A 23,509-nucleotide genomic window follows, 5' to 3' on the forward strand; every position below is an offset into this window, starting at 1 on the left:
ACCCAGAAGCCAACCGTCGAGAGAGAACGAACAAACAGTTCAGTGACTGCAAAGCGGGCTCGTCCGGGAGTTGAACCCGGGACCTCTCGCACCCTTCGCAAGAATCATACCCCTAGACCAACAAGCCAAGTTAACAGACAGTGTCGCAGTTTCTGCTGGGCAAGCGTGTAACTGCTTGGGGCAGACCGGGAGACCTACGCTCACTGACTGATAGCATGGACTGTAGCGCTGAAGTGTCTTTCCAGAACGGTAACCGTATCCCCAGTGAGACAGCACTGAGAGCATGGTTCAGCAGGCCCGCAAACAACTGAAAAGAATGCCTCTCCTTTGGTGCAGCTCAGGAGTACACGTTCAGCAAAGGTCTCCATAACAAGCCGACAAACCACATTTCGTCCTCCTCCTCCTCAACAACACACTACATGTCCTCCTCCTCATCATCAACAATGAACTTGTAAAATACACATTTTCTTTAAAGAAAACAAAACACACAGATGACAGTCTGATTTCCCAGCAGCTATACAGGCAACAGTATCTGAGGTCGATAGCCCTCCCTTGTGCAGAGGAGCCCAGAAGCCAGCCTTCAAGAGCAAACGAACAAACACTTCGGTGACTGCAAAGCAGGGCCAAGTGGGCTTGTCCTGGAGTTGAACCCAGGGCCTCTCACACCCTCAGCAAGAATCAAACCCCTAGACCAACAAGCCAAGTTAACGGACAGTGTCGCAGTTTCTGCTGGGCAAGCGTGTAACTGCTTGGGGCAGACCGGGAGACCTACGCTCACTGACTGATAGCATGGACTGTATCGCTGACGAGTCTTTCCAGAACGGTAACCCCATCCCCAGTGAGACAGCACTTAGAGCATGGTTCAGCAGGCCCGCAAACAACTGAAAAGAATGCCTCTCCTTTGGTGCAGCTCAGGTGTACAGGTTCAACAAAGGTCTCCATAACAAGCCGGCAAACCACATTTCGTGCTCCTCCTCCTCCTCAACAACAACAACGAACTTGTAAAATACACATTTTGTTTAAAGAAAACAAAACACACAGATGACAGTCTGATTTCCCATGACCTACACAGCCAACAGTATCTGAGGTCTAAAGACCTCCGTGGTGCAAAGGAGCCCAGAAGCCAACCGTTGAGAGAGAACGAACGAACAGTTCAGTGACTGCAAAGCGGGGCCAAGCGGGCTCGTCCGGGAGTTGAACCCGGGACCTCTCGCACCCGAAGCGAGAATCATACCCCTAGACCAACGAGCCAAGTTAACAGACAGTGTCGCAGTTTCTGCTGGGCAAGCGTGTAACTGCTTGGGGCAGACCGGGAGACCTACGCTCACTGACTGATAGCATGGACTGTAGCGCTGAAGTGTCTTTCCAGAATGGTAACCGTATCCCCAGTGAGACAGCACTGAGAGCATGGTTCAGCAGGCCCGCAAACAACTGAAAAGAATGCCTCTCCTTTGGTGCAGCTCAGGTGTACAGGTTCAACAAAGGTCTCCATAACAAGCCGGCAAACCACATTTCGTCCTCCTCCTTTTTTAACAACACACTACATGTCCTCCTCCTCCTCAACAACAACAACAACAACAACAACAACGAACTTGTAAAAAACACATTTTCTTAAAAGAAAACAAAACACACAGATGACAGTCTGATTTCCCAGCAGCTATACAGTCAACAGTATCTGAGGTCGATAGCCCTCCCTTGTGCAGAGGAGCCCAGAAGCCAGCCTTCAAGAGCAAACACTTCGGTGACTGCAAAGCGGGGCCAAGTGGGCTCGTCCTGGAGTTGAACCCAGGGCCTCTCGCACCCGAAGCGAGAATCATACCCCTAGACCAACGAGCCAAGTTAACAGACAGTGTCGCAGTTTCTTCTGGGCAAGCGTGTAACTGCTTGGGGCAGACCGGGAGACCTACGCTCACTGACTGATAGCATGGACTGTAGCGCTGAAGTGTCTTTCCAGAATGGTAACCGTATCCCCAGTGAGACAGCACTGAGAGCATGGTTCAGCAGGCCCGCAAACAACTGAAAAGAATGCCTCTCCTTTGGTGCAGCTCAGGTGTACAGGTTCAACAAAGGTCTCCATAACAAGCCGGCAAACCACATTTCGTCCTCCTCCTTTTTTAACAACACACTACATGTCCTCCTCCTCCTCAACAACAACAACAACAACAACAACAACAACGAACTTGTAAAAAACACATTTTCTTTAAAGAAAACAAAACACACAGATGACAGTCTGATTTCCCAGCAGCTATACAGTTAACAGTATCTGAGGTCGATAGCCCTCCCTTGTGCAGAGGAGCCCAGAAGCCAGCCTTCAAGAGCAAACACTTCGGTGACTGCAAAGCGGGGCCAAGTGGGCTCATCCTGGAGTTGAACCCAGGGCCTCTCACACCCTCAGCAAGAATCAAACCCCTAGACCAACAAGCCAAGTTAACGGACAGTGTCGCAGTTTCTGCTGGGCAAGCGTGTAACTGCTTGGGGCAGACCGGGAGACCTACGCTCACTGACTGATAGCATGGACTGTAGCGCTGACGTGTCTTTCCAGAATGGTAACGCCATCCCCAGTGAGACAGCACTGAGAGCATGGTTCAGCAGGCCCGCAAACAACTGAAAAGAATGCCTCTCCTTTGGTGCAGCTCAGGAGTACACGTTCAGCAAAGGTCTCCATAACAAGCCGGCAAACCACATTTCGTCCTCCTCCTCCTCAACAACACACTACATGTCCTCCTCCTCCTCCTCAACAACAACAACAACAACAACAACGAACTTGTAAAAAACACATTTTCTTTAAAGAAAACAAAACACACAGATGACAGTCTGATTTCCCATCAGCTATACAGGCAACAGTATCTGAGGTCGATAGCCCTCCCTTGTGCAGAGGAGCCCAGAAGCCAGCCTTCAAGAGCAAACGAACAAACACTTCGGTGACTGCAAAGTGGGGCCAAGTGGGCTCGTCCTGGAGTTGAACCCAGGGCCTCTCACACCCTCAGCAAGAATCATACCCCTAGACCAACGAGCCAAGTTAACGGAGGGTGTCGCAGTTTCTGCTGGGCAAGCGCGTAACTGCTTTGGGGCAGACCGGGAGACCTACGCTCACTGACTGATAGCATGGACTGTAGCGCTGACGTGTCTTTCCAGAATGGTAACGCCATCCCCAGTGAGACAGCACTGAGAGCATGGTTCAGCAGGCCCGCAAACAACTGAAAAGAATGCCTCTCCTTTGGTGCAGCTCAGGAGTACACGTTCAGCAAAGGTCTCCATAACAAGCCGGCAAACCACATTTCGTCCTCCTCCTCCTCAACAACACACTACATGTCCTCCTCAACAACAACAACGAACTTGTAAAATACACATTTTCTTTAAAGAAAACAAAACACACAGATGACAGTCTGATTTCCCATCAGCTACACAGCCAACAGTATCTGAGGTTGAAAGACCTCCCTGGTGCAGAGGAGCCCAGAAGCCAAGCATCGAGAGAGAGCAAACGAATGCTTCAGAGAATGCAAAGCAGGGCCAAGCGGGCTCGTACGGGAGTTGAACCCGGGACCTCTCGCACCCAAAGCGAGAATCATACCCCTAGACCAACGAGCCAAGTTATCTGACAGTGTCGCAGTTTCTGCTGGGCAAGCGCGTAACTGCTTTGGGGCAGACCGGGAGACCTACGCTCACTGACTGATAGCATGGACTGTAGCGCTGACGTGTCTTTCCAGAATGGTAACGCCATCCCCAGTGAGACAGCACTGAGAGCATTGTTCAGCAGGCCCGCAAACAACTGAAAAGAATGCCTCTCCTTTGGTGCAGCTCAGGAGTACACGTTCAGCAAAGGTCTCCATAACAAGCCGGCAAACCACATTTCGTCCTCCTCCTCCTCAACAACACACTACATGTCCTCCTCCTCCTCCTCAACAACAACAACAACAACGAACTTGTAAAAAACACATTTTCTTTAAAGAAAACAAAACACACAGATGACAGTCTGATTTCCCATCAGCTATACAGGCAACAGTATCTGAGGTCGATAGCCCTCCCTTGTGCAGAGGAGCCCAGAAGCCAGCCTTCAAGAGCAAACGAACAAACACTTCGGTGACTGCAAAGTGGGGCCAAGTGGGCTCATCCTGGAGTTGAACCCAGGGCCTCTCACACCCTCAGCAAGAATCATACCCCTAGACCAACGAGCCAAGTTAACGGAGGGTGTCGCAGTTTCTGCTGGGCAAGCGCGTAACTGCTTTGGGGCAGACCGGGAGACCTACGCTCACTGACTGATAGCATGGACTGTAGCGCTGACGTGTCTTTCCAGAATGGTAACGCCATCCCCAGTGAGACAGCACTGAGAGCATTGTTCAGCAGGCCCGCAAACAACTGAAAAGAATGCCTCTCCTTTGGTGCAGCTCAGGAGTACACGTTCAGCAAAGGTCTCCATAACAAGCCGGCAAACCACATTTCGTCCTCCTCCTCCTCAACAACACACTACATGTCCTCCTCCTCCTCCTCAACAACAACAACAACAACAACGAACTTGTAAAAAACACATTTTCTTTAAAGAAAACAAAACACACAGATGACAGTCTGATTTCCCATCAGCTATACAGGCAACAGTATCTGAGGTCGATAGCCCTCCCTTGTGCAGAGGAGCCCAGAAGCCAGCCTTCAAGAGCAAACAAACAAACACTTCGGTGACTGCAAAGTGGGGCCAAGTGGGCTCATCCTGGAGTTGAACCCAGGGCCTCTCACACCCTCAGCAAGAATCATACCCCTAGACCAACGAGCCAAGTTAACGGAGGGTGTCGCAGTTTCTGCTGGGCAAGCGCGTAACTGCTTTGGGGCAGACCGGGAGACCTACGCTCACTGACTGATAGCATGGACTGTTGCGCTGAAGTGTCTTTCCAGAATGGTAACGCCATCCCCAGTGAGACAGCACTGAGAGCATTGTTCAGCAGGCCCGCAAACAACTGAAAAGAATGCCTCTCCTTTGGTGCAGCTCAGGAGTACACGTTCAGCAAAGGTCTCCATAACAAGCCGGCAAACCACATTTCGTCCTCCTCCTCCTCAACAACACACTACATGTCCTCCTCCTCCTCCTCAACAACAACAACAACAACAACGAACTTGTAAAAAACACATTTTCTTTAAAGAAAACAAAACACACAGATGACAGTCTGATTTCCCATCAGCTATACAGGCAACAGTATCTGAGGTCGATAGCCCTCCCTTGTGCAGAGGAGCCCAGAAGCCAGCCTTCAAGAGCAAACGAACAAACACTTCGGTGACTGCAAAGTGGGGCCAAGTGGGCTCATCCTGGAGTTGAACCCAGGGCCTCTCACACCCTCAGCAAGAATCATACCCCTAGACCAACGAGCCAAGTTAACGGAGGGTGTCGCAGTTTCTGCTGGGCAAGCGCGTAACTGCTTTGGGGCAGACCGGGAGACCTACGCTCACTGACTGATAGCATGGACTGTTGCGCTGAAGTGTCTTTCCAGAATGGTAACGCCATCCCCAGTGAGACAGCACTGAGAGCATGGTTCAGCAGGCCCGCAAACAACTGAAAAGAATGCCTCTCCTTTGGTGCAGCTCAGGAGTACACGTTCAGCAAAGGTCTCCATAACAAGCCGGCAAACCACATTTCGTCCTCCTCCTCCTCAACAACACACTACATGTCCTCCTCCTCCTCAACAACAACAACGAACTTGTAAAATACACATTTTCTTTAAAGAAAACAAAACACACAGATGACAGTCTGATTTCCCATCAGCTACACAGCCAACAGTATCTGAGGTTGAAAGACCTCCCTGGTGCAGAGGAGCCCAGAAGCCAAGCATCGAGAGAGAGCAAACGAATGCTTCAGAGAATGCAAAGCAGGGCCAAGCGGGCTCGTCCGGGAGTTGAACCCGGGACCTCTCGCACCCAAAGCGAGAATCATACCCCTAGACCAACGAGCCAAGTTATCTGACAGTGTCACAGTTTCTGCTGGGCAAGCGCGTAACTGCTTTGGGGCAGACCGGGAGACCTACGCTCACTGACTGATAGCATGGACTGTAGCGCTGACGTGTCTTTCCAGAATGGTAACGCCATCCCCAGTGAGACAGCACTGAGAGCATTGTTCAGCAGGCCCGCAAACAACTGAAAAGAATGCCTCTCCTTTGGTGCAGCTCAGGAGTACACGTTCAGCAAAGGTCTCCATAACAAGCCGGCAAACCACATTTCGTCCTCCTCCTCCTCAACAACACACTACATGTCCTCCTCCTCCTCCTCAACAACAACAACAACAACAACGAACTTGTAAAAAACACATTTTCTTTAAAGAAAACAAAACACACAGATGACAGTCTGATTTCCCATCAGCTATACAGGCAACAGTATCTGAGGTCGATAGCCCTCCCTTGTGCAGAGGAGCCCAGAAGCCAGCCTTCAAGAGCAAACGAACAAACACTTCGGTGACTGCAAAGTGGGGCCAAGTGGGCTCATCCTGGAGTTGAACCCAGGGCCTCTCACACCCTCAGCAAGAATCATACCCCTAGACCAACGAGCCAAGTTAACGGAGGGTGTCGCAGTTTCTGCTGGGCAAGCGCGTAACTGCTTTGGGGCAGACCGGGAGACCTACGCTCACTGACTGATAGCATGGACTGTAGCGCTGAAGTGTCTTTCCAGAACGGTAACCGTATCCCCAGTGAGACAGCACTGAGAGCATGGTTCAGCAGGCCCGCAAACAACTGAAAAGAATGCCTCTCCTTTGGTGCAGCTCAGGAGTACACGTTCAGCAAAGGTCTCCATAACAAGCCGGCAAACCACATTTCGTCCTCCTCCTCCTCAACAACACACTACATGTCCTCCTCCTCCTCAACAACAACAACGAACTTGTAAAATACACATTTTCTTTAAAGAAAACAAAACACACAGATGACAGTCTGATTTCCCATCAGCTACACAGCCAACAGTATCTGAGGTTGAAAGACCTCCCTGGTGCAGAGGAGCCCAGAAGCCAAGCATCGAGAGAGAGCAAACGAATGCTTCAGAGAATGCAAAGCAGGGCCAAGCGGGCTCGTCCGGGAGTTGAACCCGGGACCTCTCGCACCCAAAGCGAGAATCATACCCCTAGACCAACGAGCCAAGTTATCTGACAGTGTCACAGTTTCTGCTGGGCAAGCGCGTAACTGCTTTGGGGCAGACCGGGAGACCTACGCTCACTGACTGATAGCATGGACTGTAGCGCTGACGTGTCTTTCCAGAATGGTAACGCCATCCCCAGTGAGACAGCACTGAGAGCATTGTTCAGCAGGCCCGCAAACAACTGAAAAGAATGCCTCTCCTTTGGTGCAGCTCAGGAGTACACGTTCAGCAAAGGTCTCCATAACAAGCCGGCAAACCACATTTCGTCCTCCTCCTCCTCAACAACACACTACATGTCCTCCTCCTCCTCCTCAACAACAACAACAACAACAACGAACTTGTAAAAAACACATTTTCTTTAAAGAAAACAAAACACACAGATGACAGTCTGATTTCCCATCAGCTATACAGGCAACAGTATCTGAGGTCGATAGCCCTCCCTTGTGCAGAGGAGCCCAGAAGCCAGCCTTCAAGAGCAAACGAACAAACACTTCGGTGACTGCAAAGTGGGGCCAAGTGGGCTCATCCTGGAGTTGAACCCAGGGCCTCTCACACCCTCAGCAAGAATCATACCCCTAGACCAACGAGCCAAGTTAACGGAGGGTGTCGCAGTTTCTGCTGGGCAAGCGCGTAACTGCTTTGGGGCAGACCGGGAGACCTACGCTCACTGACTGATAGCATGGACTGTAGCGCTGAAGTGTCTTTCCAGAACGGTAACCGTATCCCCAGTGAGACAGCACTGAGAGCATGGTTCAGCAGGCCCGCAAACAACTGAAAAGAATGCCTCTCCTTTGGTGCAGCTCAGGAGTACACGTTCAGCAAAGGTCTCCATAACAAGCCGGCAAACCACATTTCGTCCTCCTCCTCCTCAACAACACACTACATGTCCTCCACCTCCTCCTCAACAACAACAACAACAACAACAACAACGAACTTGTAAAAAACACATTTTCTTTAAAGAAAACAAAACACACGGATGACAGTCTGATTTCCCATCAGCTATACGGGCAACAGTATCTGAGGTCGATAGCCCTCCCTTGTGCAGAGGAGCCCAGAAGCCAGCCTTCAAGAGCAAACGAACAAACACTTCGGTGACTGCAAAGTGGGGCCAAGTGGGCTCGTCCTGGAGTTGAACCCAGGGCCTCTCACACCCTCAGCAAGAATCATACCCCTAGACCAACGAGCCAAGTTAACGGAGGGTGTCGCAGTTTCTGCTGGGCAAGCGCGTAACTGCTTTGGGGCAGACCGGGAGACCTACGCTCACTGACTGATAGCATGGACTGTAGCGCTGAAGTGTCTTTCCAGAACGGTAACCGTATCCCCAGTGAGACAGCACTGAGAGCATGGTTCAGCAGGCCCGCAAACAACTGAAAAGAATGCCTCTCCTTTGGTGCAGCTCAGGAGTACACGTTCAGCAAAGGTCTCCATAACAAGCCGGCAAACCACATTTCGTCCTCCTCCTCCTCAACAACACACTACATGTCCTCCTCCTCCTCAACAACAACAACGAACTTGTAAAATACACATTTTCTTTAAAGAAAACAAAACACACAGATGACAGTCTGATTTCCCATCAGCTACACAGCCAACAGTATCTGAGGTTGAAAGACCTCCCTGGTGCAGAGGAGCCCAGAAGCCAAGCATCGAGAGAGAGCAAACGAATGCTTCAGAGAATGCAAAGCAGGGCCAAGCGGGCTCGTCCGGGAGTTGAACCCGGGACCTCTCGCACCCAAAGCGAGAATCATACCCCTAGACCAACGAGCCAAGTTAACAGACAGTGTTGCAGTTTCTGCTGGGCAAGCGTGTAACTGCTTGGGGCAGACCGGGAGACCTACGCTCACTGACTGATAGCATGGACTGTAGCGCTGACGTGTCTTTCCAGAATGGTAACCGTATCCCCAGTGAGACAGCACTGAGAGCATGGTTCAGCAGGCCCGCAAACAACTGAAAAGAATGCCTCTCCTTTGGTGCAGCTCAGGTGTACAGGTTCAACAAAGGTCTCCATAACAAGCCGGCAAACCACATTTCGTCCTCCTCCTCCTCAACAACACACTACATGTCCTCCTCCTCCTCCTCAACAACAACAACAACAACAACGAACTTGTAAAAAACACATTTTCTTTAAAGAAAACAAAACACACAGATGACAGTCTGATTTCCCATCAGCTATACAGGCAACAGTATCTGAGGTCGATAGCCCTCCCTTGTGCAGAGGAGCCCAGAAGCCAGCCTTCAAGAGCAAATGAACAAACACTTCGGTGACTGCAAAGTGGGGCCAAGTGGGCTCATCCTGGAGTTGAACCCAGGGCCTCTCACACCCTCAGCAAGAATCATACCCCTAGACCAACGAGCCAAGTTAACGGAGGGTGTCGCAGTTTCTGCTGGGCAAGCGCGTAACTGCTTTGGGGCAGACCGGGAGACCTACGCTCACTGACTGATAGCATGGACTGTAGCGCTGAAGTGTCTTTCCAGAACGGTAACCGTATCCCCAGTGAGACAGCACTGAGAGCATGGTTCAGCAGGCCCGCAAACAACTGAAAAGAATGCCTCTCCTTTGGTGCAGCTCAGGAGTACACGTTCAGCAAAGGTCTCCATAACAAGCCGGCAAACCACATTTCGTCCTCCTCCTCCTCAACAACACACTACATGTCCTCCTCAACAACAACAACGAACTTGTAAAATACACATTTTCTTTAAAGAAAACAAAACACACAGATGACAGTCTGATTTCCCATCAGCTACACAGCCAACAGTATCTGAGGTTGAAAGACCTCCCTGGTGCAGAGGAGCCCAGAAGCCAAGCATCGAGAGAGAGCAAACGAATGCTTCAGAGAATGCAAAGCAGGGCCAAGCGGGCTCGTCCGGGAGTTGAACCCGGGACCTCTCGCACCCAAAGCAAGAATCATACCCCTAGACCAACGAGCCAAGTTATCTGACAGTGTGACAGTTTCTGCTGGGCAAGCGCGTAACTGCTTTGGGGCAGACCGGGAGACCTACGCTCACTGACTGATAGCATGGACTGTAGCGCTGACGTGTCTTTCCAGAATGGTAACGCCATCCCCAGTGAGACAGCACTGAGAGCATGGTTCAGCAGGCCCGCAAACAACTGAAAAGAATGCCTCTCCTTTGGTGCAGCTCAGGAGTACACGTTCAGCAAAGGTCTCCATAACAAGCCGGCAAACCACATTTCGTCCTCCTCCTCCTCAACAACACACTACATGTCCTCCTCCTCCTCCTCAACAACAACAACAACAACAACAACAACGAACTTGTAAAAAACACATTTTCTTTAAAGAAAACAAAACACACAGATGACAGTCTGATTTCCCATCAGCTATACGGGCAACAGTATCTGAGGTCGATAGCCCTCCCTTGTGCAGAGGAGCCCAGAAGCCAGCCTTCAAGGGCAAACGAACAAACACTTCGGTGACTGCAAAGTGGGGCCAAGTGGGCTCATCCTGGAGTTGAACCCAGGGCCTCTCACACCCTCAGCAAGAATCATACCCCTAGACCAACGAGCCAAGTTAACGGAGGGTGTCGCAGTTTCTGCTGGGCAAGCGCGTAACTGCTTTGGGGCAGACCGGGAGACCTACGCTCACTGACTGATAGCATGGACTGTAGCGCTGAAGTGTCTTTCCAGAACGGTAACCGTATCCCCAGTGAGACAGCACTGAGAGCATGGTTCAGCAGGCCCGCAAACAACTGAAAAGAATGCCTCTCCTTTGGTGCAGCTCAGGAGTACACGTTCAGCAAAGGTCTCCATAACAAGCCGGCAAACCACATTTCGTCCTCCTCCTCCTCAACAACACACTACATGTCCTCCTCAACAACAACAACGAACTTGTAAAATACACATTTTCTTTAAAGAAAACAAAACACACAGATGACAGTCTGATTTCCCATCAGCTACACAGCCAACAGTATCTGAGGTTGAAAGACCTCCCTGGTGCAGAGGAGCCCAGAAGCCAAGCATCGAGAGAGAGCAAACGAATGCTTCAGAGAATGCAAAGCAGGGCCAAGCGGGCTCGTCCGGGAGTTGAACCCGGGACCTCTCGCACCCAAAGCAAGAATCATACCCCTAGACCAACGAGCCAAGTTATCTGACAGTGTCACAGTTTCTGCTGGGCAAGCGCGTAACTGCTTTGGGGCAGACCGGGAGACCTACGCTCACTGACTGATAGCATGGACTGTAGCGCTGACGTGTCTTTCCAGAATGGTAACGCCATCCCCAGTGAGACAGCACTGAGAGCATTGTTCAGCAGGCCCGCAAACAACTGAAAAGAATGCCTCTCCTTTGGTGCAGCTCAGGAGTACACGTTCAGCAAAGGTCTCCATAACAAGCCGGCAAACCACATTTCGTCCTCCTCCTCCTCAACAACACACTACATGTCCTCCTCCTCCTCCTCAACAACAACAACAACAACAACGAACTTGTAAAAAACACATTTTCTTTAAAGAAAACAAAACACACAGATGACAGTCTGATTTCCCATCAGCTATACAGGCAACAGTATCTGAGGTCGATAGCCCTCCCTTGTGCAGAGAAGCCCAGAAGCCAGCCTTCAAGAGCAAACGAACAAACACTTCGGTGACTGCAAAGTGGGGCCAAGTGGGCTCATCCTGGAGTTGAACCCAGGGCCTCTCACACCCTCAGCAAGAATCATACCCCTAGACCAACGAGCCAAGTTAACGGAGGGTGTCGCAGTTTCTGCTGGGCAAGCGCGTAACTGCTTTGGGGCAGACCGGGAGACCTACGCTCACTGACTGATAGCATGGACTGTAGCGCTGACGTGTCTTTCCAGAATGGTAACGCCATCCCCAGTGAGACAGCACTGAGAGCATGGTTCAGCAGGCCCGCAAACAACTGAAAAGAATGCCTCTCCTTTGGTGCAGCTCAGGAGTACACGTTCAGCAAAGGTCTCCATAACAAGCCGGCAAACCACATTTCGTCCTCCTCCTCCTCAACAACACACTACATGTCCTCCTCCTCCTCAACAACAACAACGAACTTGTAAAATACACATTTTCTTTAAAGAAAACAAAACACACAGATGACAGTCTGATTTCCCATCAGCTACACAGCCAACAGTATCTGAGGTTGAAAGACCTCCCTGGTGCAGAGGAGCCCAGAAGCCAAGCATCGAGAGAGAGCAAACGAATGCTTCAGAGAATGCAAAGCAGGGCCAAGCGGGCTCGTCCGGGAGTTGAACCCGGGACCTCTCGCACCCAAAGCGAGAATCATACCCCTAGACCAACGAGCCAAGTTATCTGACAGTGTCACAGTTTCTGCTGGGCAAGCGCGTAACTGCTTTGGGGCAGACCGGGAGACCTACGCTCACTGACTGATAGCATGGACTGTAGCGCTGACGTGTCTTTCCAGAATGGTAACCGTATCCCCAGTGAGACAGCACTGAGAGCATGGTTCAGCAGGCCCGCAAACAACTGAAAAGAATGCCTCTCCTTTGGTGCAGCTCAGGTGTACAGGTTCAACAAAGGTCTCCATAACAAGCCGGCAAACCACATTTCGTCCTCCTCCTCCTCAACAACACACTACATGTCCTCCTCCTCCTCCTCAACAACAACAACAACAACAACGAACTTGTAAAAAACACATTTTCTTTAAAGAAAACAAAACACACAGATGACAGTCTGATTTCCCATCAGCTATACAGGCAACAGTATCTGAGGTCGATAGCCCTCCCTTGTGCAGAGGAGCCCAGAAGCCAGCCTTCAAGAGCAAATGAACAAACACTTCGGTGACTGCAAAGTGGGGCCAAGTGGGCTCATCCTGGTGTTGAACCCAGGGCCTCTCACACCCTCAGCAAGAATCATACCCCTAGACCAACGAGCCAAGTTAACGGAGGGTGTCGCAGTTTCTGCTGGGCAAGCGCGTAACTGCTTTGGGGCAGACCGGGAGACCTACGCTCACTGACTGATAGCATGGACTGTAGCGCTGAAGTGTCTTTCCAGAACGGTAACCGTATCCCCAGTGAGACAGCACTGAGAGCATGGTTCAGCAGGCCCGCAAACAACTGAAAAGAATGCCTCTCCTTTGGTGCAGCTCAGGAGTACACGTTCAGCAAAGGTCTCCATAACAAGCCGGCAAACCACATTTCGTCCTCCTCCTCCTCAACAACACACTACATGTCCTCCTCAACAACAACAACGAACTTGTAAAATACACATTTTCTTTAAAGAAAACAAAACACACAGATGACAGTCTGATTTCCCATCAGCTACACAGCCAACAGTATCTGAGGTTGAAAGACCTCCCTGGTGCAGAGGAGCCCAGAAGCCAAGCATCGAGAGAGAGCAAACGAATGCTTCAGAGAATGCAAAGCAGGGCCAAGCGGGCTCGTCCGGGAGTTGAACCCGGGACCTCTCGCACCCAAAGCAAGAATCATACCCCTAGACCAACGAGCCAAGTTATCTGACAGTGTGACAGTTTCTGCTGGGCAAGCGCGTAACTGCTTTGGGGCAGACCGGGAGACCTACGCTCACTGACTGATAGCATGGACTGTAGCGCTGACGTGTCTTTCCAGAATGGTAACGCCATCCCCAGTGAGACAGCACTGAGAGCATGGTTCAGCAGGCCCGCAAACAACTGAAAAGAATGCCTCTCCTTTGGTGCAGCTCAGGAGTACACGTTCAGCAAAGGTCTCCATAACAAGCCGGCAAACCACATTTCGTCCTCCTCCTCCTCAACAACACACTACATGTCCTCCTCCTCCTCCTCAACAACAACAACAACAACAACAACAACGAACTTGTAAAAAACACATTTTCTTTAAAGAAAACAAAACACACAGATGACAGTCTGATTTCCCATCAGCTATACGGGCAACAGTATCTGAGGTCGATAGCCCTCCCTTGTGCAGAGGAGCCCAGAAGCCAGCCTTCAAGGGCAAACGAACAAACACTTCGGTGACTGCAAAGTGGGGCCAAGTGGGCTCATCCTGGAGTTGAACCCAGGGCCTCTCACACCCTCAGCAAGAATCATACCCCTAGACCAACGAGCCAAGTTAACGGAGGGTGTCGCAGTTTCTGCTGGGCAAGCGCGTAACTGCTTTGGGGCAGACCGGGAGACCTACGCTCACTGACTGATAGCATGGACTGTAGCGCTGAAGTGTCTTTCCAGAACGGTAACCGTATCCCCAGTGAGACAGCACTGAGAGCATGGTTCAGCAGGCCCGCAAACAACTGAAAAGAATGCCTCTCCTTTGGTGCAGCTCAGGAGTACACGTTCAGCAAAGGTCTCCATAACAAGCCGGCAAACCACATTTCGTCCTCCTCCTCCTCAACAACACACTACATGTCCTCCTCAACAACAACAACGAACTTGTAAAATACACATTTTCTTTAAAGAAAACAAAACACACAGATGACAGTCTGATTTCCCATCAGCTACACAGCCAACAGTATCTGAGGTTGAAAGACCTCCCTGGTGCAGAGGAGCCCAGAAGCCAAGCATCGAGAGAGAGCAAACGAATGCTTCAGAGAATGCAAAGCAGGGCCAAGCGGGCTCGTCCGGGAGTTGAACCCGGGACCTCTCGCACCCAAAGCAAGAATCATACCCCTAGACCAACGAGCCAAGTTATCTGACAGTGTCACAGTTTCTGCTGGGCAAGCGCGTAACTGCTTTGGGGCAGACCGGGAGACCTACGCTCACTGACTGATAGCATGGACTGTAGCGCTGACGTGTCTTTCCAGAATGGTAACGCCATCCCCAGTGAGACAGCACTGAGAGCATTGTTCAGCAGGCCCGCAAACAACTGAAAAGAATGCCTCTCCTTTGGTGCAGCTCAGGAGTACACGTTCAGCAAAGGTCTCCATAACAAGCCGGCAAACCACATTTCGTCCTCCTCCTCCTCAACAACACACTACATGTCCTCCTCCTCCTCCTCAACAACAACAACAACAACAACGAACTTGTAAAAAACACATTTTCTTTAAAGAAAACAAAACACACAGATGACAGTCTGATTTCCCATCAGCTATACAGGCAACAGTATCTGAGGTCGATAGCCCTCCCTTGTGCAGAGAAGCCCAGAAGCCAGCCTTCAAGAGCAAACGAACAAACACTTCGGTGACTGCAAAGTGGGGCCAAGTGGGCTCATCCTGGAGTTGAACCCAGGGCCTCTCACACCCTCAGCAAGAATCATACCCCTAGACCAACGAGCCAAGTTAACGGAGGGTGTCGCAGTTTCTGCTGGGCAAGCGCGTAACTGCTTTGGGGCAGACCGGGAGACCTACGCTCACTGACTGATAGCATGGACTGTAGCGCTGACGTGTCTTTCCAGAATGGTAACGCCATCCCCAGTGAGACAGCACTGAGAGCATGGTTCAGCAGGCCCGCAAACAACTGAAAAGAATGCCTCTCCTTTGGTGCAGCTCAGGAGTACACGTTCAGCAAAGGTCTCCATAACAAGCCGGCAAACCACATTTCGTCCTCCTCCTCCTCAACAACACACTACATGTCCTCCTCCTCCTCAACAACAACAACGAACTTGTAAAATACACATTTTCTTTAAAGAAAACAAAACACACAGATGACAGTCTGATTTCCCATCAGCTACACAGCCAACAGTATCTGAGGTTGAAAGACCTCCCTGGTGCAGAGGAGCCCAGAAGCCAAGCATCGAGAGAGAGCAAACGAATGCTTCAGAGAATGCAAAGCAGGGCCAAGCGGGCTCGTCCGGGAGTTGAACCCGGGACCTCTCGCACCCAAAGCGAGAATCATACCCCTAGACCAACGAGCCAAGTTATCTGACAGTGTCACAGTTTCTGCTGGGCAAGCGCGTAACTGCTTTGGGGCAGACCGGGAGACCTACGCTCACTGACTGATAGCATGGACTGTAGCGCTGACGTGTCTTTCCAGAATGGTAACGCCATCCCCAGTGAGACAGCACTGAGAGCATTGTTCAGCAGGCCCGCAAACAACTGAAAAGAATGCCTCTCCTTTGGTGCAGCTCAGGAGTACACGTTCAGCAAAGGTCTCCATAACAAGCCGGCAAACCACATTTCGTCCTCCTCCTCCTCAACAACACACTACATGTCCTCCTCCTCCTCCTCAACAACAACAACAACAACAACAACAACGAACTTGTAAAAAACACATTTTCTTTAAAGAAAACAAAACACACAGATGACAGTCTGATTTCCCATCAGCTATACAGGCAACAGTATCTGAGGTCGATAGCCCTCCCTTGTGCAGAGGAGCCCAGAAGCCAGCCTTCAAGAGCAAACGAACAAACACTTCGGTGACTGCAAAGTGGGGCCAAGTGGGCTCGTCCTGGAGTTGAACCCAGGGCCTCTCACACCCTCAGCAAGAATCATACCCCTAGACCAACGAGCCAAGTTAACGGAGGGTGTCGCAGTTTCTGCTGGGCAAGCGCGTAACTGCTTTGGGGCAGACCGGGAGACCTACGCTCACTGACTGATAGCATGGACTGTAGCGCTGAAGTGTCTTTCCAGAACGGTAACCGTATCCCCAGTGAGACAGCACTGAGAGCATGGTTCAGCAGGCCCGCAAACAACTGAAAAGAATGCCTCTCCTTTGGTGCAGCTCAGGAGTACACGTTCAGCAAAGGTCTCCATAACAAGCCGGCAAACCACATTTCGTCCTCCTCCTCCTCAACAACACACTACATGTCCTCCTCCTCCTCAACAACAACAACGAACTTGTAAAATACACATTTTCTTTAAAGAAAACAAAACACACAGATGACAGTCTGATTTCCCATCAGCTATACAGGCAACAGTATCTGAGGTCGATAGCCCTCCCTTGTGCAGAGGAGCCCAGAAGCCAGCCTTCAAGAGCAAACGAACAAACACTTCGGTGACTGCAAAGTGGGGCCAAGTGGGCTCATCCTGGAGTTGAACCCAGGGCCTCTCACACCCTCAGCAAGAATCATACCCCTAGACCAACGAGCCAAGTTAACGGAGGGTGTCGCAGTTTCTGCTGGGCAAGCGCGTAACTGCTTTGGGGCAGACCGGGAGACCTACGCTCACTGACTGATAGCATGGACTGTAGCGCTGACGTGTCTTTCCAGAATGGTAACGCCATCCCCAGTGAGACAGCACTGAGAGCATGGTTCAGCAGGCCCGCAAACAACTGAAAAGAATGCCTCTCCTTTGGTGCAGCTCAGGAGTACACGTTCAGCAAAGGTCTCCATAACAAGCCGGCAAACCACATTTCGTCCTCCGCCTCCTCAACAACACACTACATGTCCTCCTCCTCCTCAACAACAACAACGAACTTGTAAAATACACATTTTCTTTAAAGAAAACAAAACACACAGATGACAGTCTGATTTCCCATCAGCTATACAGGCAACAGTATCTGAGGTTGAAAGACCTCCCTGGTGCAGAGGAGCCCAGAAGCCAAGCATCGAGAGAGAGCAAACGAATGCTTCAGAGAATGCAAAGCAGGGCCGAGTGGGCTCGTCCGGGAGTTGAACCCGGGACCTCTCGCACCCAAAGCGAGAATCATACCCCTAGACCAACGAGCCAAGTTAACGGAGGGTGTCGCAGTTTCTGCTGGGCAAGCGCGTAACTGCTTTGGGGCAGACCGGGAGACCTACGCTCACTGACTGATAGCATGGACTGTAGCGCTGACGTGTCTTTCCAGAATGGTAACGCCATCCCCAGTGAGACAGCACTGAGAGCATGGTTCAGCAGGCCCGCAAACAACTGAAAAGAATGCCTCTCCTTTGGTGCAGCTCAGGAGTACACGTTCAGCAAAGGTCTCCATAACAAGCCGGCAAACCACATTTCGTCCTCCGCCTCCTCAACAACACACTACATGTCCTCCTCCTCCTCCTCAACAACAACAACAACAACAACGAACTTGTAAAAAACACATTTTCTTTAAAGAAAACAAAACACACAGATGACAGTCTGATTTCCCATCAGCTATACAGGCAACAGTATCTGAGGTCGATAGCCCTCCCTTGTGCAGAGGAGCCCAGAAGCCAGCCTTCAAGAGCAAACGAACAAACACTTCGGTGACTGCAAAGTGGGGCCAAGTGGGCTCGTCCTGGAGTTGAACCCAGGGCCTCTCACACCCTCAGCAAGAATCATACCCCTAGACCAACGAGCCAAGTTAACGGAGGGTGTCGCAGTTTCTGCTGGGCAAGCGCGTAACTGCTTTGGGGCAGACCGGGAGACCTACGCTCACTGACTGATAGCATGGACTGTAGCGCTGACGTGTCTTTCCAGAATGGTAACGCCATCCCCAGTGAGACAGCACTGAGAGCATGGTTCAGCAGGCCCGCAAACAACTGAAAAGAATGCCTCTCCTTTGGTGCAGCTCAGGAGTACACGTTCAGCAAAGGTCTCCATAACAAGCCGGCAAACCACATTTCGTCCTCCTCCTCCTCAACAACACACTACATGTCCTCCACCTCCTCCTCAACAACAACAACAACAACAACAACGAACTTGTAAAAAACACATTTTCTTTAAAGAAAACAAAACACACGGATGACAGTCTGATTTCCCATCAGCTATACAGGCAACAGTATCTGAGGTCGATAGCCCTCCCTTGTGCAGAGGAGCCCAGAAGCCAGCCTTCAAGAGCAAACGAACAAACACTTCGGTGACTGCAAAGTGGGGCCAAGTGGGCTCATCCTGGAGTTGAACCCAGGGCCTCTCACACCCTCAGCAAGAATCATACCCCTAGACCAACGAGCCAAGTTAACGGAGGGTGTCGCAGTTTCTGCTGGGCAAGCGCGTAACTGCTTTGGGGCAGACCGGGAGACCTACGCTCACTGACTGATAGCATGGACTGTAGCGCTGAAGTGTCTTTCCAGAACGGTAACCGTATCCCCAGTGAGACAGCACTGAGAGCATGGTTCAGCAGGCCCGCAAACAACTGAAAAGAATGCCTCTCCTTTGGTGCAGCTCAGGAGTACACGTTCAGCAAAGGTCTCCATAACAAGCCGGCAAACCACATTTCGTCCTCCTCCTCCTCAACAACACACTACATGTCCTCCACCTCCTCCTCAACAACAACAACAACAACAACAACGAACTTGTAAAAAACACATTTTCTTTAAAGAAAACAAAACACACGGATGACAGTCTGATTTCCCATCAGCTATACAGGCAACAGTATCTGAGGTCGATAGCCCTCCCTTGTGCAGAGGAGCCCAGAAGCCAGCCTTCAAGAGCAAACGAACAAACACTTCGGTGACTGCAAAGTGGGGCCAAGTGGGCTCATCCTGGAGTTGAACCCAGGGCCTCTCACACCCTCAGCAAGAATCATACCCCTAGACCAACGAGCCAAGTTAACGGAGGGTGTCGCAGTTTCTGCTGGGCAAGCGCGTAACTGCTTTGGGGCAGACCGGGAGACCTACGCTCACTGACTGATAGCATGGACTGTAGCGCTGAAGTGTCTTTCCAGAACGGTAACCGTATCCCCAGTGAGACAGCACTGAGAGCATGGTTCAGCAGGCCCGCAAACAACTGAAAAGAATGCCTCTCCTTTGGTGCAGCTCAGGAGTACACGTTCAGCAAAGGTCTCCATAACAAGCCGGCAAACCACATTTCGTCCTCCTCCTCCTCAACAACACACTACATGTCCTCCTCCTCCTCAACAACAACAACGAACTTGTAAAATACACATTTTCTTTAAAGAAAACAAAACACACAGATGACAGTCTGATTTCCCATCAGCTACACAGCCAACAGTATCTGAGGTTGTAAGACCTCCCTGGTGCAGAGGAGCCCAGAAGCCAAGCATCGAGAGAGAGCAAACGAATGCTTCAGAGAATGCAAAGCAGGGCCAAGCGGGCTCGTCCGGGAATTGAACCCGGGACCTCTCGCACCCAAAGCGAGAATCATACCCCTAGACCAACGAGCCAAGTTATCTGACAGTGTCACAGTTTCTGCTGGGCAAGCGCGTAACTGCTTTGGGGCAGACCGGGAGACCTACGCTCACTGACTGATAGCATGGACTGTAGCGCTGACGTGTCTTTCCAGAATGGTAACGCCATCCCCAGTGAGACAGCACTGAGAGCATTGTTCAGCAGGCCCGCAAACAACTGAAAAGAATGCCTCTCCTTTGGTGCAGCTCAGGAGTACACGTTCAGCAAAGGTCTCCATAACAAGCCGGCAAACCACATTTCGTCCTCCTCCTCCTCAACAACACACTACATGTCCTCCTCCTCCTCAACAACAACAACGAACTTGTAAAATACACATTTTCTTTAAAGAAAACAAAACACACAGATGACAGTCTAATTTCCCATCAGCTACACAGCCAACAGTATCTGAGGTTGAAAGACCTCCCTGGTGCAGAGGAGCCCAGAAGCCAAGCATTGAGAGAGAACAAACGAATGCTTCAGAGAATGCAAAGCAGGGCCAAGCGGGCTCGTCCGGGAGTTGAACCCGGGACCTCTCGCACCCAAAGCGAGAATCATACCCCTAGACCAACGAGCCAAGTTATCTGACAGTGTCACAGTTTCTGCTGGGCAAGCGCGTAACTGCTTTGGGGCAGACCGGGAGACCTACGCTCACTGACTGATAGCATGGACTGTAGCGCTGACGTGTCTTTCCAGAATGGTAACGCCATCCCCAGTGAGACAGCACTGAGAGCATGGTTCAGCAGGCCCGCAAACAACTGAAAAGAATGCCTCTCCTTTGGTGCAGCTCAGGAGTACACGTTCAGCAAAGGTCTCCATAACAAGCCGGCAAACCACATTTCGTCCTCCTCCTCCTCAACAACACACTACATGTCCTCCACCTCCTCCTCAACAACAACAACAACAACAACAACGAACTTGTAAAAAACACATTTTCTTTAAAGAAAACAAAACACACAGATGACAGTCTGATTTCCCATCAGCTATACGGGCAACAGTATCTGAGGTCAATAGCCCTCCCTTGTGCAGAGGAGCCCAGAAGCCAGCCTTCAAGAGCAAACGAACAAACACTTCGGTGACTGCAAAGTAGGGCCAAGTGGGCTCGTCCTGGAGTTGAACCCAGGGCCTCTCACACCCTCAGCAAGAATCATACCCCTAGACCAACGAGCCAAGTTAACGGAGGGTGTCGCAGTTTCTGCTGGGCAAGCGCGTAACTGCTTTGGGGCAGACCGGGAGACCTACGCTCACTGACTGATAGCATGGACTGTAGCGCTGAAGTGTCTTTCCAGAACGGTAACCGTATCCCCAGTGAGACAGCACTGAGAGCATGGTTCAGCAGGCCCGCAAACAACTGAAAAGAATGCCTCTCCTTTGGTGCAGCTCAGGAGTACACGTTCAGCAAAGGTCTCCATAACAAGCCGGCAAACCACATTTCGTCCTCCTCCTCCTCAACAACACACTACATGTCCTCCTCCTCCTCCTCCTCAACAACAACAACAACAACAACAACAACGAACTTGTAAAAAACACATTTTCTTTAAAGAAAACAAAACACACAGATGACAGTCTGATTTCCCATCAGCTATACAGCCAACAGTATCTGAGGTCGATAGCCCTCCCTTGTGCAGAGGAGCCCAGAAGCCAGCCTTCAAGAGCAAACGAACAAACACTTCGGTGACTACAAAGTGGGGCCAAGTGGGCTCGTCCTGGAGTTGAACCCAGGGCCTCTCACACCCTCAGCAAGAATCATACCCCAAGATCAACGAGCCAAGTTAACGGAGGGTGTCGCAGTTTCTGCTGGGCAAGCGCGTATCTGCTTTGGGGCAGACCGGGAGACCTACGCACACTGACTGATAGCATGGACTGTAGCGCTGAAGTGTCTTTCCAGAACGGTAACCGTATCCCCAGTGAGACAGCACTGAGAGCATGGTTCAGCAGGCCCGCAAACAACTGAAAAGAATGCCTCTCCTTTGGTGCAGCTCAGGAGTACACGTTCAGCAAAGGTCTCCATAACAAGCCGGCAAACCACATTTCGTCCTCCTCCTCCTCAACAACACACTACATGTCCTCCTCCTCCTCCTCAACAACAACAACAACAACAACGAACTTGTAAAAAACACATTTTCTTTAAAGAAAACAAAACACACAGATGACAGTCTGATTTCCCATCAGCTATACAGGCAACAGTATCTGAGGTCGATAGCCCTCCCTTGTGCAGAGGAGCCCAGAAGCCAGCCTTCAAGAGCAAACGAACAAACACTTCGGTGACTGCAAAGTGGGGCCAAGTGGGCTCGTCCTGGAGTTGAACCCAGGGCCTCTCACACCCTCAGCAAGAATCATACCCCTAGACCAACGAGCCAAGTTAACGGAGGGTGTCGCAGTTTCTGCTGGGCAAGCGCGTAACTGCTTTGGGGCAGACCGGGAGACCTACGCTCACTGACTGATAGCATGGACTGTAGCGCTGACGTGTCTTTCCAGAATGGTAACGCCATCCCCAGTGAGACAGCACTGAGAGCATGGTTCAGCAGGCCCGCAAACAACTGAAAAGAATGCCTCTCCTTTGGTGCAGCTCAGGAGTACACGTTCAGCAAAGGTCTCCATAACAAGCCGGCAAACCACATTTCGTCCTCCTCCTCCTCAACAACACACTACATGTCCTCCACCTCCTCCTCAACAACAACAACAACAACAACAACGAACTTGTAAAAAACACATTTTCTTTAAAGAAAACAAAACACACGGATGACAGTCTGATTTCCCATCAGCTATACAGGCAACAGTATCTGAGGTCGATAGCCCTCCCTTGTGCAGAGGAGCCCAGAAGCCAGCCTTCAAGAGCAAACGAACAAACACTTCGGTGACTGCAAAGTGGGGCCAAGTGGGCTCATCCTGGAGTTGAACCCAGGGCCTCTCACACCCTCAGCAAGAATCATACCCCTAGACCAACGAGCCAAGTTAACGGAGGGTGTCGCAGTTTCTGCTGGGCAAGCGCGTAACTGCTTTGGGGCAGACCGGGAGACCTACGCTCACTGACTGATAGCATGGACTGTAGCGCTGAAGTGTCTTTCCAGAACGGTAACCGTATCCCCAGTGAGACAGCACTGAGAGCATGGTTCAGCAGGCCCGCAAACAACTGAAAAGAATGCCTCTCCATTGGTGCAGCTCAGGAGTACACGTTCAGCAAAGGTCTCCATAACAAGCCGGCAAACCACATTTCGTCCTCCTCCTCCTCAACAACACACTACATGTCCTCCACCTCCTCCTCAACAACAACAACAACAACAACGAACTTGTAAAAAACACATTTTCTTTAAAGAAAACAAAACACACAGATGACAGTCTGATTTCCCATCAGCTTTACAGGCAACAGTATCTGAGGTCGATAGCCCTCCCTTGTGCAGAGGAGCCCAGAAGCCAGCCTTCAAGAGCAAACGAACAAACACTTCGGTGACTGCAAAGTGGGGCCAAGTGGGCTCGTCCTGGAGTTGAACCCAGGGCCTCTCACACCCTCAGCAAGAATCATACCCCTAGACCAACGAGCC

At 50.9% G+C, this 23,509-nt stretch overlaps 15 non-coding genes across 15 annotated transcripts; all 15 read right to left on the reverse strand.

Annotated features, from left to right (window-relative positions):
• Window positions 1-1,179: 1,179 nt before the first annotated feature.
• Window positions 1,180-1,251, reverse strand: trnap-cgg (transfer RNA proline (anticodon CGG)). Its single transcript has one exon. It is a non-coding gene; the product is annotated as a tRNA-Pro (tRNA).
• Window positions 1,252-1,764: 513 nt separating this feature from the next.
• Window positions 1,765-1,836, reverse strand: trnap-cgg (transfer RNA proline (anticodon CGG)). Its single transcript has one exon. It is a non-coding gene; the product is annotated as a tRNA-Pro (tRNA).
• Window positions 1,837-3,516: 1,680 nt separating this feature from the next.
• trnap-ugg (transfer RNA proline (anticodon UGG)) lies at window positions 3,517-3,588 on the reverse strand. The gene has a single exon. It is a non-coding gene; the product is annotated as a tRNA-Pro (tRNA).
• A 2,273-nt stretch (window positions 3,589-5,861) lies between these two features.
• Window positions 5,862-5,933, reverse strand: trnap-ugg (transfer RNA proline (anticodon UGG)). The gene has a single exon. It is a non-coding gene; the product is annotated as a tRNA-Pro (tRNA).
• A 1,096-nt stretch (window positions 5,934-7,029) lies between these two features.
• Window positions 7,030-7,101, reverse strand: trnap-ugg (transfer RNA proline (anticodon UGG)). The gene has a single exon. It is a non-coding gene; the product is annotated as a tRNA-Pro (tRNA).
• Window positions 7,102-8,793: 1,692 nt separating this feature from the next.
• trnap-ugg (transfer RNA proline (anticodon UGG)) lies at window positions 8,794-8,865 on the reverse strand. The gene has a single exon. It is a non-coding gene; the product is annotated as a tRNA-Pro (tRNA).
• A 1,089-nt stretch (window positions 8,866-9,954) lies between these two features.
• Window positions 9,955-10,026, reverse strand: trnap-ugg (transfer RNA proline (anticodon UGG)). Its single transcript has one exon. It is a non-coding gene; the product is annotated as a tRNA-Pro (tRNA).
• Window positions 10,027-11,122: 1,096 nt separating this feature from the next.
• Window positions 11,123-11,194, reverse strand: trnap-ugg (transfer RNA proline (anticodon UGG)). The gene has a single exon. It is a non-coding gene; the product is annotated as a tRNA-Pro (tRNA).
• Window positions 11,195-12,290: 1,096 nt separating this feature from the next.
• Window positions 12,291-12,362, reverse strand: trnap-ugg (transfer RNA proline (anticodon UGG)). The gene has a single exon. It is a non-coding gene; the product is annotated as a tRNA-Pro (tRNA).
• Window positions 12,363-13,452: 1,090 nt separating this feature from the next.
• On the reverse strand, window positions 13,453-13,524 carry trnap-ugg (transfer RNA proline (anticodon UGG)). Its single transcript has one exon. It is a non-coding gene; the product is annotated as a tRNA-Pro (tRNA).
• A 1,096-nt stretch (window positions 13,525-14,620) lies between these two features.
• Window positions 14,621-14,692, reverse strand: trnap-ugg (transfer RNA proline (anticodon UGG)). Its single transcript has one exon. It is a non-coding gene; the product is annotated as a tRNA-Pro (tRNA).
• Window positions 14,693-15,788: 1,096 nt separating this feature from the next.
• trnap-ugg (transfer RNA proline (anticodon UGG)) lies at window positions 15,789-15,860 on the reverse strand. Its single transcript has one exon. It is a non-coding gene; the product is annotated as a tRNA-Pro (tRNA).
• A 1,680-nt stretch (window positions 15,861-17,540) lies between these two features.
• On the reverse strand, window positions 17,541-17,612 carry trnap-ugg (transfer RNA proline (anticodon UGG)). Its single transcript has one exon. It is a non-coding gene; the product is annotated as a tRNA-Pro (tRNA).
• A 2,282-nt stretch (window positions 17,613-19,894) lies between these two features.
• On the reverse strand, window positions 19,895-19,966 carry trnap-ugg (transfer RNA proline (anticodon UGG)). The gene has a single exon. It is a non-coding gene; the product is annotated as a tRNA-Pro (tRNA).
• Window positions 19,967-20,472: 506 nt separating this feature from the next.
• Window positions 20,473-20,544, reverse strand: trnap-ugg (transfer RNA proline (anticodon UGG)). Its single transcript has one exon. It is a non-coding gene; the product is annotated as a tRNA-Pro (tRNA).
• Window positions 20,545-23,509: the final 2,965 nt, after the last annotated feature.

This window comes from Amia ocellicauda, chromosome 2 (genome assembly GCF_036373705.1).
Source record: "Amia ocellicauda isolate fAmiCal2 chromosome 2, fAmiCal2.hap1, whole genome shotgun sequence".
Classification (NCBI taxonomy): domain Eukaryota; kingdom Metazoa; phylum Chordata; class Actinopteri; order Amiiformes; family Amiidae; genus Amia; species Amia ocellicauda.